Source organism: Cynocephalus volans, chromosome X, assembly GCF_027409185.1.
Source record: "Cynocephalus volans isolate mCynVol1 chromosome X, mCynVol1.pri, whole genome shotgun sequence".
Classification (NCBI taxonomy): Eukaryota; Metazoa; Chordata; class Mammalia; order Dermoptera; family Cynocephalidae; genus Cynocephalus; species Cynocephalus volans.
Genome location: NC_084478.1, coordinates 6,529,356 through 6,542,687, shown reverse-complemented (window position 1 = coordinate 6,542,687; position 13,332 = coordinate 6,529,356).

The window sequence follows — 13,332 nt, the reverse complement described above, 5'->3', positions numbered from 1 at the left end:
ATCTTCTTAATCTGAGTACACTTTTATTTTCACACTGGGCATAAATATTATAAAGCTTAGGCACCTATATTCTCTGCACCACAATCCAGATTAGCTAAATACAATATATATGACTTAGAGTATTTTTCCATTGTTTCCTTATCTTCATAAATGTTTAATAAACAATGCTGCTTTATAAGAATCCTTTGTTTGCAAACACAGAGTCTGGAACGTGATAATCACATATAAGACAAATGTGGAAAGCGATTCACGAATATGCTATAAGCATCTTCAGGTCTTTTCACAATGAAATGTCTTCTAAGGTTCTTGCTATATGATTTGAGCTCAACCCTAGGTCATAACGCCCCTGTGATGTGACACTATGTCACACTTAAAAGAGCAGGTGCTTCTTAGAAAACCTGTCCTCTTGGCTTCTCCCAACAGGATGTAGTTTGGGATCACTATCAACCTCCATTTGCAGAATTTTTTGCTTCATGGTTTCTAGAGAAGCACATGGCTCAGCTTATGCATGCGTTTCAACAAAGCAAAAAACAAAGCAAAAAAAAAAAAAAAAGCAAAGCTTAGGCTTACCTTTAGCCCTTTCTGTTTAGAGAGTATTTCAGCTGCTTAATTTTGCCCCTACCCCTACTGTAAATAAGCTGCTGTAGAAAGAAAATAAAGCACATTTCTTCCGTGCTTGTAGATGAATTATACATGTAAAAAAAATATCAATAACTCTTTCTAGAGAACACACACATGCAATATAATGTATACTGCTATGGATACATGTGGCTGGCAATTTTAAAATGTGCCTTGTGAACTTTTCATGCTCCCGAGTTATAACAGAAGAACAAAGAGGTAATTTTTATATTACGTCTTCTACATTTATACTTAAAAAACAGGTAGAATTTGAGGTGGAAAGTTCTATCTTTATCCGTAATTACAGAGAGTAAAATGAAACTGTACGTATCTCTCCATTTCCAAAGAAACGATGACTTAGTGCAATTTAACTGTTGCTATCAAATAACAAAATGCATAGTTGGTATTCAAGATTATGTAAAAAAATAAGTTCTGCAACTATCTTAGTGTCTTCAAAATATGACTAGATTTAAATATTATGTTGTTTTGGGACTTTGAGTCCCTTGAATCTTAACTTTAATTACTAGAATAAAACAGAGAGGTTAAAAGAGAGGAGGAATGGAAGATAGAGAAAAAACAAGAAAGATAAGGAAAAAATCCCACTAACCTGAATAAATAGGGTATTCTGATTCAGTTTCCAGATCTGTTTATCTACTTAGCTATCCACATATGCACATTTGAGGGCACTTCACTAAGTTTGTGGGAAAACGGAATTGAACTTTTCAAGGTAGTCTTGTATGTATAGATAATATGTCTGATAATGGTATGTCTAAATCTATACGTAGAGATGCAGATATGTATAAAGATATTTATATCAGTGTTTCATTGTGTATAGAACATGGTTTCAATCATTGAGCTCTTTCAAGAGAACATAAACTAAGAAAATGAGTTTGGGTTTACCAATTTGAGTCCCCTTTCAGCTAGATTTTGAAATTATAAAAACCGACTTGGGATTATTATAATTTATCATTAGAAATAGTGTTGTCACCAGGAAATGCTGGGTCGTGTAAAGATAGACAGACAAAAAAAGACCCCCTGGGATACTTCTTCTTGAAGTGGCTTTCCTTTCATTAGTTCCCTTGGTTTTCTTCAAATTCCATGGATTTCTGGAGCATTGGACAAGGAAGTTCACATACAAACTCTCATAATAGCCACTAGGCAGTGAAGTGACTCAGGTATGAGTGGAATGAATAAACAGTCATTTGGTTATTCATGGAGAACTTCTCATGTTAAAATGTTCTTTTAAAATTGGCTGAAAGCATGAAGGTTTCCCTTCCACACATCCATATTAATAACAAAATCCAATAACTCCACAAATTTATTGAGCTAGGCAAATGCATGGACCAGGAGGAAAAAAATCCCATAATTTGCCTCATCGTTCCAATAAAAAATTCTCATTAACTACACCATTAAATGTACAGAATCTACTAAAAATGGCCCAGTGAAAGTGCTCTGTAATAGGGATCTTTAAATACAGAATAATAATCATTCTGCAAAAAGAATCTTAAATTCTTATGTGTGAGAATGTCTAGTGTCTTGTCACAAACTCTGTGGAGAACGAGGAATTCCAGAGACAAAACGATGTCCAACAGAAATCACTTTTCCAAATTTTAAGTCACACACATTACCCCTCACTTCATGTTTTTTAAGAAGCCAGTTATTTGTGGTTTTCACACCTCAATCCCCTTTTCTAAACACAAAACTAATTCCATTTAAAGATCCCTAAGATGAAGTCAAATGTATTTGCAATTTCTACCTTGTTATTTATTTTATTTTATTTTTTTAAATAGAAACAATCAAGAGTGGCTTAAGTCAAATCCTTTGTGAATGCATTTTTTTTTTTTTATGATGTATTACAGGACCAAAGATCTGGAATATGATTGAGAAACCTATTCTTTGCAGAGGAAAACATTAGAAATCAAAACAGTCATGAGACTTGTTTGCTTTATGGCTATGATTATGGCCAATTTGCATAAAATGAATGCCTTTTGTGCCTTTGTATCTTTGAGAAAGCATATATGGTTCTAAATATCTATAAATTTTGTCCCTGTTCCAAATGAGAAGAAAAAGAGAAAGAAGGGAAGCATATTTTACGGGTAAGTGTCTAGGTGGTAGGGTCAGTTCTGAGGACCTCCAGTGAATTTCCATTTTGCTGTACAACCTCTACTCTTCTGAGGATACAAGTTGGGAGACTGGTGGTTGGAAAAAGAAATCACCTGTGTCTCTAGCTCCCATATGCATATTGGATAAAGACATACAAATGTGGGCTCTTAAATCGCCATCTCAAACCTGTCCAATAAGTTTGTATAGATTTTTACTTCACTTTTAGGATCTGGTAGCCTTAAAAATGAGGAATGTTGCAGAATATTCCATCCTATTTTACCAAACATTGTAATTTCTTCTATTCCTAAACCTTAATGGTTTTTCTTAATTTCTTTTCCAAGTTCCAAACCCCGGATACGTTTCTGTGTTATACAGCAGGAGCCTTAAATTGCATGAGAAATGTTCAAATGAATGATGTTTAAATATTAAATTGATCTGTCAGGGATCAGTGAAACCATGAAACGAGTCTAGTCATTTGGACCCTCCCCTTCACTGGGATATTTTAATGTCCTAAAAGACATCCAGTTGCAACGTATAACAGGTATGCTGTATATTAAATGACTTACATCTTCCTGCACCAGGTAAATGGAATGGTAATTTGTGTTTAGTAAACAGTCTAGTAGGTAGAAGTCAAGAATAATGTTTTACTGCAGTGCCATTGAGAACTTTATTTCCCGCCACCCCACCCCCCCGAGACTGTCTTTTGAGATTTTTAATTTTTCTCCTTAAAGTGAACCGTACCTGTTTTGTTTCTCCTGATGGTTAGACTTTGACTTTTACCATTGCGTCCCCTTTCCAATTCCTCTGCCTGCTTTAGATTTTATTGTTTATTCCTTTTAAAGTTCATTTCAAAATGAAGCTTGCTTAGACCTTTGACTGCTCATTAAGTAGGACAGTAACAGATCTACAAGTGAAAGTTTAAACAGACTGCTTTGTAGCATGGGTGGGACTTACGGTTCTGGGTAAACAAAATACCCATCTGACTCCACTGTCAACTTTCCGTCCTCTGAAGTATCCCTGCCTATTTTTACAGCCTGGATAGTTCTGGTGTCTTCAAAATAAGTGCTCCTGCAAATATGCAAATGGGGGAGTCTAAAATGCCAGCAGTGACACACATCCAAAACAGAGGTGTAAATAACTTGTTATTTCAACAAGCTGTCTCCAAGGGACAAAACTTAATTGCTAAGGAGAATTTGCAAAGATAAGAAATAAATGGTCAGACTTTCTTGACTTTTTCTGAGAGCCTGACAATTATCTAGATATAATTTCTTCATATTTATTGTGTAATATACCTGGTTTTAGTAGGTTTTTCAGAGAAAACAATTAGCTGAGGGTTGGGGGGGGCAGAGCAGCAAGAAGCAACAGGGACATGTTATAATACAAGGCCAACGTACTATAATTTTTCACAATTCCATCCAATTGTGATTTTTTATTACTGACCACATAAGAAATTATTTTTAAAGTATAACTTTTAAATGTATGCATACTTACTGCCAAGTTGTACTGATCAATATTATAAATATATCAAAATACTCTATATATTTTAAAATATACATTGATATAGTACCTTCACTAAAGAGGTAGCCTGATTAAAAAGTTTTCAATTGCCCTCTATCAAAACCTTTAAATTTACACTCACATAGTAATTTTGACTGCCACATAATTTATGGAATGCTTATGTAGAACTAATTTGACTTGCCAAAATTCTTTGGTTCTTCTTAAACTCCCAAAACTATTAATTATCCCAAATTCTAAGAAGAATTTTCGACCTGGTCACACATTATTGAGAAAAATTTATCTGGCATTCCATCTGCCAAAGGGCTCCTTATAATCTCTTAACCTTGTTATTGTTATTGTTGTAATTACTGTTATTAGTCACTACAAGAAGAGTTAGGAATATGTCGGTGGCTCTGATTACTTGAATGTGAGCAAACACCAGCTATCAGATTGTTCTGTTGTTTGTTTTGTGCCTGGCAAGTGTGAGAAGGCCTGGCAGACAGAGTCAAGCTCATTCTCAGCAGCCCCACTAGACAACACAGGAGGCATCGCAGACTATCTTGTCTCCAGGAATACTTGCTCATCCTGACACTGGCTCATTCATGTTTGTTATGCATTTTCCCCAAGCAGATGCATCTATTTCCATGATGGGAGTTCATAGACTAGCTCACCTACACCCAATGGAGTCTACAGACTTGCTCACCTATGCCCAGGGGAGCTTATAGACTAGCTCACCCAGACCCGATGGAGTCTATAGATTAGTTACCCATGCCCAAAAAGGTACATGCAAAATGTTTGTTTATCAAATAGTAATCGCTCTACAGTGTCTAGTTTTTAAGGAAAGTCTACATGATAAATAATCTTATTAAAGGAAGATTAAAATGACATACATCTGTAACCCTGAGACTCTGATCTTCTAAATGTCATTTGGGTGTTTCCTGGTGTTTAGTGCTCATCTAAATAGAAGCACTTGAGCTTCTCTTGAAGGGCACAGTTGACATCTTTGCTAAAGTCCACATTTTCAAATAGAAAGTGCAAGTTGGCAACATGCATCCTTTGATTTACAGAAAGCTCTGTCAGGACTAAATGCATTGCTCAATATTAGTGATTGTCTCACTGTATTTTCTAATGCAATTATATCCTGCTTTCTCTACATGCTTTCCAACGTCTTTTTATCTTTATTTAGCCATTGGCCAATAATGAGTACATTGCTTTCATGGCCTCCTTTTTGTTTATTAGTTAACAAATATTAATTGAGTTTCTATTAATGTATTCCTAAGCACATATTAAATATGCTTAGTAGAGCCAACAATGAAGTAAGCAGATGATATATAATCTGCGTCTGCCAAGATTTTGTTAATGCCCAGAAAATCCCTGAATTCACCATAAAAATAATAGTAATAACATCAACAATACAGACAATAGCTAGCTAGCATTTATTCAATAATTCCTAGGCGGTGGACACTGTGGAAGGAACAAAACATAAAATTATGAAAAAAAAAACTTCAGTGGTTTAGAAGAATTGTCTGAATATAAATTGAGATTATAGTAATCAATGTTCTTTCTGAAAATAGTACTATATTTAGAATTCTCATTTTTGGCATATGTTATGTTTTGCTTTTCTTACCTCTTCCTCCTTCTGGCTTTTGCAGAGGAGATCCAGCTCTTCCTTCTGGGATGCAACAAGATAAGTTTATTTCCTCTGCCATGCGACTTTCAAGTATTTCACCAGCAAGGTCATGTCTTTCCTTTCTAGATAATTCATCCCCACCTGTTCCAATGCATCACAAACACGCCAATGCTTCACCTCTTAATCTCCTCATCTGATGGATGGTAGATTTTCCAGATATCTCCTATTTAATCATGATTACTTCTAAATCATGGGGCAAAGAAAGGGACTGAAACCCCCCTGAAGAGTCTGAAACATGAAAGACTGTGAGATTCCATATTTGTTGAGGACAGGGGCACCAGCGCTCATGACCTATGTTGTTCATGCTGCCATGAACACACCTGTTAACTTCTCCCATGCAGTTCCTCAGAGCCCAGGTCCAGACTTCCCTTCACACTAAAATGTTTTTGTTTAGGGGGAGCCCAGCAAAAAAAACAGAGCAGGAAATTATTGGAACGATACAATTTGTGGGCAGGGAAGAAGCCAAATTCCTTTCTACTCATGTACTTGAGCTTAGCAACTAGCATACTCTGAAAATGAAGCATGTTTTGGTGAAACACTGAAATATGGTGGGAGGAATACTGTTAAGCCACTGCTAGCTGTTCGTAATTTTAATGTGATTTTATATATTTGTATAGCAAATCATTCAGCTATGCAGTTGAAGTCAGAGAAAGTAAATTTTAAATGTATTGGATGGACACTGATTAGGAAGTGCCACAGTCAGGAGGATTTCCTAGCAAAGGCCTAGAGGGACCCATTTTAGTGCTTACTTAATACCCGGTGGAAATGAGGTATTGGCAAAGAAAAAAGGTGATGCGTATGGGTTCTTTGGATGTTAATTTTGAATGCTGGTGATTTGAGAATCTTCCCTCTGTATTTTTAATACCTGTTTATAAATCTAAGTTAAGGCAACGGTACGAACAGGAATTCGTCTGTCATCTGGCAGACTATCAGCCACGCATCTGCTGTGAGACTTATGGATCCGCCACCGACTGATTGATCACTCTGTTATACGCCCTCATATCTTTGGAAATGAACTCTACAGAGACTCCAAAGGGAAATTCACGTCTTTGGCACACACACTGAAAGATTGTCTTCAGCTGCTTTGTTGCCACCGCAGGACACAGCGAGGGACGTGATAAATAGGTCTCTCTGTTCTTAATAAGGCTTAGATCCTGGGTTACAGAAGTGGCTCACCTGCAATTTCCTTCATCTACTTGAAGGTTTGTTTGGCCCTTAGTGTCCTGGGCTGTGCGTCATGAAACCCGGAACCGTGTCAGCACATGCCACACTCAGAACTGGCTTGTAGAGAGGGTGGCTGGGTGGAACTCTTACTAGAGACCCAGGAGTGTCAGGCATGTCCCAGATTATATCAGTCCCCAGCAGGATGCTGTGTTTTATGGGGTCCCAGGGGCTTGCTTCAACTTAGGGCATCTGCTTTATTCCAGGATGGATTGAGTCAATCTTCAATCCTAAAATGGGCCGTTGCCCATTTAGTTTTCAACAGCCTTCCCAGTTACAGTCAGTCTGAATTGCATCCATCCTTCTGTCGGATCCATACCCTGTGTGGGCTCTGGACATAACTTTGAGGCATGCTGCATGCTCTCATGTGCTTAATTAGAATGGGTATCAGTAAATCCAGTAAATTTCTACCACAACGATCATGGATTATGCTGACCTGAAGCATTCTGAGGTCATTTTCAAACACCCTAAGGAAGAAAAAAAGATAGATCAGAGTGCTTGTAAAGCCAAAATGAAAGCAAATTTTGGAGTTGTTGCTTTTTTAAAAAAAAGAGAGAGAGAGAGAGACCAGAAAATGCACTTTTCTCTTTTAATCAAAATACTGTGTTAGTTGTATTTCATCAGCATATTTTCAGCCTACTAATACAGGCCCATTTAATACAATCTCATGTATGTCAGGCATGGTGCACATTTTCCTCTCACCTTTCAAGAGAACACAGATTCAGAAATGCTGAGGTCTATTATAGCATTTTAAGGGTGCAAACAATTACTTTGGTATTTTACTGAAACACTTTGTTTGGAATCTGAGAGTTCATTGTTCAGCCTCCTCTGTCACAGACAATGAAAGAACACCTTGTTTTCTTTTCAGAAAACAAAAACAAAAATTCTTGAATTTTTTGGAATAATTTCCAGTTTAGTTTACGGTTCCTCTTTAAATGTCAAGAAGAAATATTGAGAGAAAGTACACCCAAACATTTATGCTCTGAAAAGAGAGAGATCTATATTTTTCTTTTTTTCATTTTCTTATATTGTCTGCATTTTCTCTAATATATAATTATTTTTATCATTAGAATTTGAATTTAAAAGATAGAAAAGTTGGTAGTTTAAGATTTCCTAAAGTCTTCATGTGACTCCAAAAATCGTTAATGGTTTTGGAAGCATCAGCAACTTTGTGCCATCCATGACAATTTGTATGATTAATTAACCCAGCTGAAAACTGCTCTGGGTTATGTTCTTTCTGCAGATATGTGTACATCCTGTTTCAAGTGAGAGACCTCAGTCCTTGCTGTGCTTTCTCTAGTTCCTTGAGCAATGGATCTCTAAGGATGAAATAAAGTAATCTGTCCCATTTTCAAAAAGACAAATCTCTGTGCCACAAACATGTTAACTCATTACTTTTCTGCATCACTCATCAAAATTCACTAATTTTGTTCTCAATAAACCACTCCTTCCAAATTTTCAGGCTCCTGTGAGGAGCAAACAGTCTTAATAATAACTATAATTTATTGAACAGTTAAATATCTGCCAAGTGCTCTGCTAATCTTTCTGAATATACCATTGGATTTAATTCTCTAAGCAACATTCTCATGGACATAATATAAATAGCTCCACTTTTTAAATGAGAAAGCTGATGTTTATAGAACTGAAGGAAATTATGCAAACATCCAAAACTGATAAGCTATCGTGCTAGGATTACATCCCAGGGATCCTTGGCTCTTAACCTAGGCATGGTATACTGCCATTTCATCCTACAGTCGATATCCATTACATTACTTTATCTTTCTGGCAAGAACGTAAGTTCCAGCATGGACTACCACAAGCATGCCTCAAAGGTGATAACCCATGAACCCACTTTTCACCTTGGAGATGCAGCATTTGATAAATGTCATGATAAGTGATTGAACTCAGTCCTTCTTATATTAACATAATATATGCATAATATATGACTAACATAATAACTTAAGTTTATTAATTTATCCCAAATATGGAGTGATTACAGACCTTCATGCTATAGCAAAAAGTAGCACCATACACTCTTCTCTATCCTACTAGGATGATTTCAATGTATTATCAATCAAAGGCACACTTAAGGAGATTGGTTATCTAATGCTACAGTAGTGCTGTGTAACAAACACCCCTTATCTTACCTTGGTGGCTTAAATTAAAATGCAGTTGTTTAACTCATGAGACCATAGGTTGGACATTGAGGCTGGGTTCATCTGGGTGGTTCTTTGGGTCCCTGTTAACATCATTCCTATAGCTGGCAGTTGTCTGGCTGTCTGCTAAGATAACTACATCATAGTTCTCTAATATTCCAGCAAGCTAGCTCAGGAATGCTCTCAGGACAGGGTTGAGCAGCAGGAGCAAACAAAAAAGCACATGCACTTTCAAAATCTCTGCCAGTTTTGATACCCATTAGCGAAACCAAGTAATAAAGGTGAACTCAGAACCCAGGGGGAAGAGCTATCCCCTAACTCCTGCTACGTGGAGATGCAAAGAGCTCACATTGTAAAGGGTGTGGCTACAGGGGAGGCTGGGGAATTAGGGCACTCATGCAATCTCTCTACCTCAAGAAATGCTTGAATGTTATGTCAGGTAATTATTAAAAGGAGCAGGTCTGTGACAGTTCTCTAGACACCATTCACATTTAATTCACCCTGGCAGGTCCCTACGGAGACCATGATGCTCAAACCTGGAACTGCCCAAGTACTATCCAGTTATTCTTTCATATTTAGAATGATCACCAGATAACCTACACATCATATTGTCTAAGCCAAAATACTATCTTCTTGCTCTATGTCACAGAAGTAAGAAATCTCAATTGAATAAGTACATACACTGCTGAACAGTTAGCATCCCTTGAGATAAATCTTGATTTAAAAAGTGTGTGTGTGTGTGTGTACAAAGTCTGGAATGACCTTCCATCTTGACAAGCATGTAAATTGGGATCCTTCTTTTAATTGTAGAGCACCGACTACATCACTCTTAGAACAACTTTATTAAAGGTATTCATAAGCACACTGTGCAATGTTGAATTTCTTTCTGTACAACTTCCAACAAAAGCACAGTAGGAATTATAGATATATTGGTAAAAATAGTTCAAGTGGCATACTAACCATATATACTCTTTAGGTTTTCTAAGCTTGGTTCCTTCATCAAAATATTTCCCCAGAAATACCTTTCTCACATTAGGCTAGCTCTCTCTGACTACTCATTAAGTATCTTTTTAGAATCAGACACATAAAAATAATTTTTGTGTTGTCTTTAACATAGCTGCTATATAAACTGTTTGTGGGACAAATTCCTCTCAAAAATCAGCATGATGACAAAACTTGACCCCTTGAACTTGTTTGCTTCCTTTATTATACACCAAAATACCAAATATTACAATTTTGTGCTTTTTCTTCCTCTAAAAAGAACAGAGTAAATATTGACATATAGTCATAGCTCTACATGAGCTTAGGTTTGAATTTAGTGCTATTATTTATCAGCCTTTGCACTGATATATTTTGTAATGAATTCTCCAGTTAACGTTTGTTGGGGGATATTGTCTCAGTATTCTGTTGCTGCACAGTAGCGTACTCAAAATTTATTGGCTTCCACGGCCATTATTTATTTTCTCGTGGTATTTTAGGCTGATGATTTGGGTGGGGCTCTGCTCTAGTGCTTGTGGTATCTTTGGCTCCGGCATAGGTGTGAGTCTTCAGCTGGGACCAACAAGAGGGCTGCGCCTCTGCTCCATGTGGTCTCGCTTCCCCCAGGAGCCTCGCCTGGCTGCTTCACCTAACAAGTGTTCAGATGGAAGAAGTGGAATCTACAGCATCTCCTTGTTGCATTGTATTAGTGAAAGCAAATTGGGAGCCCAGCCCCAACTTACTGGGTAGGGAGGAATTGGAAGGAATTTGTGACCATTTTTGATCTTCCACAGATAGGGTAAAGTCAAAGTGATTCACCGTGACATGCCATCATCAGTACAAACAAATGGACTTTTGTCATTGTAATGGAAGGCTAGATTTCCACTTACAGAAATAAAAATCCAAACTCAGTCGGTGGCAGCTCAAATATAAATAAAAATAATTCATGTGTACTTTAAATGAATACAAGATTCGCCAATGAAGGAAACATCAGAGGTTTCATAGTGCAAGTGAATTATAGAGTCAGTAAAAACAGAATTCAGTTACAATGTATTGACACAGCTTATGACATCCTCTCAAAATATTTAAGAGTAAATTGAATTACAGCCTTTCTGTGATTTAAAACAAGTTTATATTTTATTTTTCCTTACATACTTTATCTTTTGCATTGATGCTACACGGGTTTTAAAATAAACAATATGGGGACATGTGTGTTACAAGATGTAACACAACAGTACCTAAGAAAACGTTAAAAATCAAACAAATTACTACCTCAAATCCTTTTTTTTTTTTTTTTCTTTTCCATTGGCTATCTGGAAAAAATAGTCAGGTCTAGGTATAAATATACCAAAATTTAAAAATGAACAAATTTAGTTATTAAAATTTAAAGAGAAGAAACATAAGTGTACAGACTTGTGTCTTATTATACATTCTTGGTATGCATTATATATTCCTTTTATGCATTTCCAAAATTTTAAAAACTTCAATGAAGGATAAATAGTAATTTGGCTCCCTAACATAATCTCAGCTTTTTGCAATCATTTAAAAGATAAATAAGATAGTTAGCACAACGGCAAAGTCTGAGAGCAGACACCCCTTCCTCTATTGTCACCCTCAGCCCCATCCTATACCCTTATGGAGATAATTGTAGTTTTTCATATGAAGTGACGCTCCTTTGTGGTAGGAGAACCGCAAAGATGTCTGAGCCATCTGACAGCAAGGCAGACAAAATGGCATTCTCAAACGCTGCCAGAGAAGATGACGTGCCCCAGTGAGTGTTCAGTTCAAGTATGCAGATGTTTGGGTTGGACTCAAAAGACTGGAAGGGATTCTTGTACGAGGCTGAATATAGGGCCACTGCCATAAGGCAATCCCCATAACCTTGGGTTGATTCTCTGTCTTTCTCCATGGGCTGGCACAACTAGGAATCACTGTTCTGGAGTCATCCTCCTCTGTCCTGTTGGGCAATGCATTATTTGACCATGAATGCAGGGCCCCATTACTGTCCTAAAAGTAGCTCATTTAATGTGACAGCAGATTTAGGATGTGATTGCAATGGAAGTTACGTAAGGAAACACAACATTTTCCTAGGGATCTGCTCACCTCCAACTCTTTCTTCCATGTACCCAAGATGGAAAAATATTAGGGGATAACTCCTCATCATGGAGTGATGGGATCCCATTTGAGAAACATTTATGACTGAACCAGTGTGGTAGGGACCAGGAGTGGGGCACAGCTTTGAAGCACATCCCACCCCAGCAGCAAAGGTCAGTAGCCTGAGCATGACTCTGAGACCACCCTGTCAAGCTATTGCACAGATCTCAGTTTACCGATGTGGAGGGAAAGCTGATAACCTATCTTCATTTGCTCCAGCTCCTTGAAGAGAAGACTGCATGTAGGTGGGCTCTCAGAACCTCGTATAGGGTGTGACCTTCATTTTCAAAGAGGTGCATCCCACCACTGCTGAAAATTCTGGCTTGTGGAAATGCACAGTGCTATCTGTCATGGGCGGTGCTGGAGATTTCTTGGGCATGTATGGGCCAATTTACAGGAGCATTTTCAAATGTGGATCACAAACCAGAGTGGAGCCCGAAATCAATTGAGTGGGTTACAACTGACCTTTTCTACAAATAGGGGCCAGATATGGCCTGCAGATTAGTTTGCAGATGCGTGCAACACAGCAGTGATTTCCACAATTTGCACTGCAAAACATCCCCAGACACCTCTTCTTCTAAGGACACCGGTAGGTCCCTATTGGAGTAGGTCCTAAACTAATGACCTCATTTTACCTTAATCATGTCTGTAAAGGCCCTATTTCCAAACATGGCTACATTCTGAGATACTGGGGGTTAGAACTTCAACATATGAATTGGAGGGGACACAATTCAGCCCATTATGGAAGTCTTCTCCCTTAACAACATCTCAGTTTAATTTCATAGACAGGCACTTTCAGAAAAGCCTCAGTCACCACCCACACCACTACCATGACAACCAAGGTAGACTTTCTGATTCAACACTAGCTCTTCTGACATTCAGACAGGGAGAAAAGAGCAAAGCCCTCAGATGTAT